Source organism: Haliotis rufescens, unplaced genomic scaffold (assembly GCF_023055435.1).
Source record: "Haliotis rufescens isolate VD_foot unplaced genomic scaffold, xgHalRufe1.0.p SCAF_59, whole genome shotgun sequence".
Lineage (NCBI taxonomy): Eukaryota > Metazoa > Mollusca > Gastropoda > Lepetellida > Haliotidae > Haliotis > Haliotis rufescens.
In genome coordinates this window covers 2,267,524-2,273,206 of record NW_025964323.1, presented here as the reverse complement: position 1 = coordinate 2,273,206, position 5,683 = coordinate 2,267,524, and the positions used below count along the sequence as shown (strand labels likewise).

The following is a 5,683-nucleotide window of genomic DNA, read 5'->3' as shown; positions in this document are numbered from 1 at the left end:
AGTATCCATCAAAACCAGTTAACAAGTAATCATTGAGAATGGTATAAATATACTGGGAACTTCATTAAAATGGCAAATGCACCTTGGATTGTCTTGTTCATTCCCAACAATCGTGGTGGCCGTAGTCCCGTATATCCAGGTTTTTAAGTACCGAGTGAAACGAAGACACGTCGTCCACATACACTGGAAATGCTGAATACTGCATGTCCAGCCTCAGCCAACACCTCAAATGATCTTATCACGACCACGAACCTTGCGCATAACATTTGTTGTTGTTGTTGTTGCTATACGTGCTTAAGAGGTCGCCTATATAGCTAATGCCTTAGCAATTTCGGCTGACCTTTGCCTCTTTTGTGTTTGCGTAGGGTACACATATACCTTATCATGAAAATTTGTACCCCTTTGGGTCCTGTTGAAAAAACATAAATAAAACTTGCTTTAACAAGAAACATCTAAACTTAACAAACACTTGGTAAAATTATGCCAACACAAACAAACATAATTTTGAAATATTTCAAATATACTGGAGAATCCTTGGTGTAACCATTATAGTTACCGATCTTTTCCAGAGATAAAAAATAGATACAATATTTCTTTCGGTGTATTATTGTAAAACTAATATTCACTTCTGCTTAGAAAAGAAAAAGAATCTCAGTTTAATATCACCACGTTTTAAACATTAAGTGATTTCAAGGGACCTAAGTTCGGGTGTTTTCATAAATGTAAGTGTTTATGTGAGTTAGAGTTGTAATTACAATGGCACAAGACATGTTTTACCCATTAACCCTATCTTCACAGTTATCACTTGCTGACTTGTGATAACGCCAAGGACATAATAAGTAACACCAAAAACATTTAGCTTCATCTAACCCTAAGTTAGAATTTTTTTTTTATAATAATACCAATTTAAGTGTTAATATGATTAAAGAGTTGTAATTTCAATGTCACAAGACATGTCTAACCATTGCCAATTCTAAGTTGATAATTGCTGACTTGTGGTAACACCAAGGACATATTAAATTACACCAAGGACATTTTGTCATGATTAAGGTTACACCAAGGACAGTTATACCCAAGACATATTTGCATTCAATATGAAATAAAAATACAACTGACTGCTCCCTGTACAGTAGCCGGCAACAGTCATTACAAGTGCAACTCTTCTATAATGCATGTAAGGATGTTTTGTAAATGAAATAGTTTTCTTTATAAAAAAGGTTACACCAAGGACATTGAACTTTCACATGGTGATGCTTGGTGTTACCTTTTTCCAGTTTGAATAACCTTTTCTTCAGTTGACTCAAAAACAATTTTCTCCTTTGAAGACAGGAATTGATATAATAAGAGAGCATTGAATTTCATTTACCTTCTTTCTATTTAAAGATAAATAAATCTTACACCTAATTAAACAAATGTTTACACCAAGGACAGGAACCTTTTAGACAGGCATGCTTTGGTTATCTTTCATTATTTAAAGATAGAAACATAGAGGAAACTGATGTTTATTTTAAAGATTCTAATCCCATTAGTAAAATAACGTGTGTATGACATAAAATCTGAAATATGTTCACTGACTGAGTTATTTGTTCCAGAGAAGGGGCTTTTGTATGTATTAATTTCACATTTAATCAGGGGATTTGTCTGATGACATGAAGCAGCCCAAGAGCCTACCTCTTCTTAAGGCTTTATAATACTCTTTTCGTGGTTTATGTTCACATGTATAAGAACAAACAAAGTTATAATGTGATAATGCTGTTTTCTCGTTAAATATATAGTATATATTAGTGTCACAATCTTTTTCCATATCTAACATACATAGTATACATTATTTGATGGCATACAAGACACGTCTATTGCATGATACTATTTAATATGACAACTCTTACACACTCTGAATGGCTCCAATTCAAAACAATTGTCACCCCAGTTAATTAATGAGAGTGATGCTCGACACAATTTGAATGTAAAGCTTCTGTTGAAAATAAACTAAGTGTGTCGTTCATGGGAGCTGTTTTGATCTATGTTCAACTCCATTTTCTTGTTTTGCACCACGCTGTGCTATTTCATCTGTTTACGAAAACTGTTTACCTGTGCATGAAATCATGCTATTACGCTCATAGCTATGCATAACTCACACTTTTTAGTCCCTTTATATGGCCTAGTTAAATAGTGCAAATTAAAAAGAGGTTCTTGATTCGAATAAAGTAGGTTAAAGTTTGTTCTATTAGGTTCTATAAAAGGAGAGAAATGCGCAGTTTTCAACATATCTCTATCTTGTCTGCAAACTGGTAAGTATCAACTATGTTATATTCATCCTCCTAATTCATAACATACACCCCTGTGAACGCCTGCCAGAAATGGAGCTTGTCATATGTGTATTGCCACATCACGTTCTTATAGGCGCCGCAAGTTACTAAGCAGATTTGCTTCCTATTTAATTCTGACAAAATGACAGATTTATTTTCTTATTACCATGCATGTGGGGTTCATCTTAGTGGTAACCGTCTATGTTCTGCACCATTGTGGGTTTTCCATATAATTGCTGACATGCGGCAATGTTGTGATATAACTACAGGAGCATGTGCATTGTTGTTGGAGTTATAACTTCTATGCACAGCAAAAGACGTTAAAAGATGGTACTTGTTGTTACCCTGTCTGGCGTTCGGCATTAAGGGGCTAAAACAAGGACTGGTCGGCTCTGCGTGTCTGCTGTGTCTGAATGGGGTATTCATGTTATACTGCGGCATGGTATCTCAGTGAGCTAGCACTATCAATCGGCATCAGTCCGGACTAGTACAAGCAGCCACACAAACACACACACGTACATGCACGTCGCTATATAAGTGCAATCATCTTGGACGCGACGTTAAACCCCATTTCACCATACCTCACCTCTATGCACAGCACTGCAAGATGACCCTGGAATGACCTCAAGTCAAATATGCCAAAGCCACGAAGTCAGAATGTTTGGTAACTGTGGGTTTGCCAAAAAAAGACCGAGATGCTCATGTGCAATTTCAGAGGAATAAGTTGTGTTTAATGAGGTGCAGCCCGTTTTTATGTTGTGTCGACTGTTATAATCTGATTATTATATTATTCTAAAACTAGTTTTACAATTATAATCAGTGATATTTTGCTAGTTGTTGTACCGTTCTTCGACGACAGGTCTTAATATATTATATAAATACATAACTTGCTCAAGTCACGATATGGCTGAAATAATGTCGATGTGACTTTAAATTTTAACTCACTCACGAATGACGTGCAAGAATACACTGAATCACTATCAATGGAAACTACAACACAACTTTCCTTCTTATTAATGGAAACGTGAATACAAAAGAGAAAACCAAACCGTTATTTCTCATTATAGGTACATTAGGGGACGAGTATAGAATGCTTATCATACCCAAATATTCCCTTTTGTCACCAAATGGGTTGTTTTGTTAATGATAACTTTTCGTTTCTTTTAGTGAAAATCAGGATGAAACATCTGTTTGCTGTAGTGTTGGTCGCATTGGTGTTGGCTGTTGCACAGGCCACCTATCAGCATGGAAAGGGTTATCGTGGTTATAACAAATATGACTACCCAGGCAAGAAGTATGACTATGGCAGATATGATTACCCCAACGAGAGGTATGACTACGGTTACAACAAATATGATTACACCAACGGGAGGTATGACTATGGCAGATATGACTTCCCCTACCAGAAGTACTACTAGGTATGTATCAAATTATGTGTCATTTCTGACGTTTAACGTTTATTCAGTGGAAACAGGGAGTGATATCAAACTTCCATAAAGCTACCCTTTTATCATGGTTTGGGGGGACTGTCTGCGTAGTTTTGTGGCTAGAACGTCTACACGGAGTGAGGAACGTCAGTTGTTCGAACCTCTGGCCGCGCCACACCAACATACGTTAACCTGTTGCTTCCCTTACCTTGTGTTCGGCATTTGTTCTGGCTTTCGGGCTGATCAGCTCGTCTCAGGGTATAGTCCACACTAATACCCATTTTAATGTGCTAGCCTACTGAGATACCATGTCGCAGTTTTTGCATGAATCACTTAGACACAGTATACTGACTGCTAGCCCACCAGTCCTTGCTTTATCGACCCTTTATCGGCCCTGTTCAATTGACCAAGGCGGCGGTTGAGCACTTCAAATTTATTGTGCATGTGGCTAAATAAAATACGCTGTTAAAACTCTTTCAATGACCTTGTTACTTCACATGTCTTTTTAAATTACGCCAACTATCATTTTGTTATGTTCTTATGTTATATTTTAAATTGATATTTGAACCTACATTTTATATTATGTCTTATTTTCTAAAAATAACATAGATTTTATATTTCGAGAGAGAGATGTTCTGTGAGTTTTGATCTGTTGTCAATATCCAGCAAGCACCTAGAAATCTACGACATTGTATCCGTTTATATAGGGTATGAATTATACTGGCAGGTAGCAATTAATCAAAACATAAAATCCTTAGTTAGAAACTGAGTGTTAGGGTGCATGTTTAAAGACTGCTATGATATCAAACACCACTGAACTGTGCAGCGTGCATTATCTTTATTGCCTACATCAGAAAATCGGCGATACACGAGACGTCACCCAGATATGGACATAAAGTATATACCTCTTTTTATTTTTCAGTGTTCTTCATTGAGGGAATGTACATGCTGAAGAATATCCGATGAACAATAAATCACCACAGCATTTATCCGTTTTCAGTTGTCTCTATGATTAGGTGCACGCTTACCATTCACATGTTTACCATTAATTTGGAGATATGGAATTGGAATGGCCCTTCAATGTAAGACGAGGCATTTGCGTCCACGACGTCCACGTGTCATCTCACATCTTCATTTAAATAAGAGTAACTAAGCTAATATTTAACGCAATATTTCAGCCATATCGTGACGAGAAGTTATATAGAAATTACTACACGAGTGTCCGTCAGATACCATTGATCTTACAACGAGTTGTTTCAAAACGTATTTAACGAGCGAAAGCGAGTTAGATACTCTTTGTAACAACATATTGGAACATCAATGGTATCTGACAGGCACGAGTGTAGTTATCTGTACTTATCTCACACTTATCTCACACACCCCAAAATCGCCTCTTTTAAGGATCGAATCGATGTATTTTGTCCATTCTGATGATCGAATTAGTGCATTAATACATAACACCACTGTCACAAGTGACGTCATCCTATGTACTGCTTACTACTCATCAATAATGTGACCCTACACAAAAAGGTTTCGCCATATCTGAGGATTATCAAAGCGATGATGATAATGCAAACTAGACAAAAACAAAGAACAGGCTGGATGCCGAGTTGAAAGTGTACACCTTAAAGAAATTACCACCAAATATTTACAACAATGTTTACTTCCGTATGACATCACTACCGGTGACCGACTTTTACAAAATTGACGTGTTCACTGACAACTTTACGCGTTATTTCCAGAGGAGGAATCTCGTTGATTGAGGGATCGTATATACATAACTGTGTCACGTAAGTAATTAGAAACATTCTGACCATCTGCGTACTGTTATTTGTTTTCCGTGTTTTTCAATGAAACACAGATAACTACCGTCGTCGTTGTGCGTGATTTAGCGTCAGTCATGGCGTCACACAGGAGGGAAACCACATCATTGTAATGTATATATTTTAT

General features: G+C 36.8%; 1 long non-coding RNA gene across 1 annotated transcript; it reads left to right on the top strand.

Moving 5' to 3' along the window:
- The first annotated feature begins 3,446 nt into the window (after positions 1-3,446).
- Positions 3,447-4,720, top strand: LOC124142849. The gene is made up of 2 exons (XR_006862214.2): positions 3,447-3,724; positions 4,656-4,720. It is a non-coding gene; the product is annotated as an uncharacterized LOC124142849 (long non-coding RNA).
- Positions 4,721-5,683: the final 963 nt, after the last annotated feature.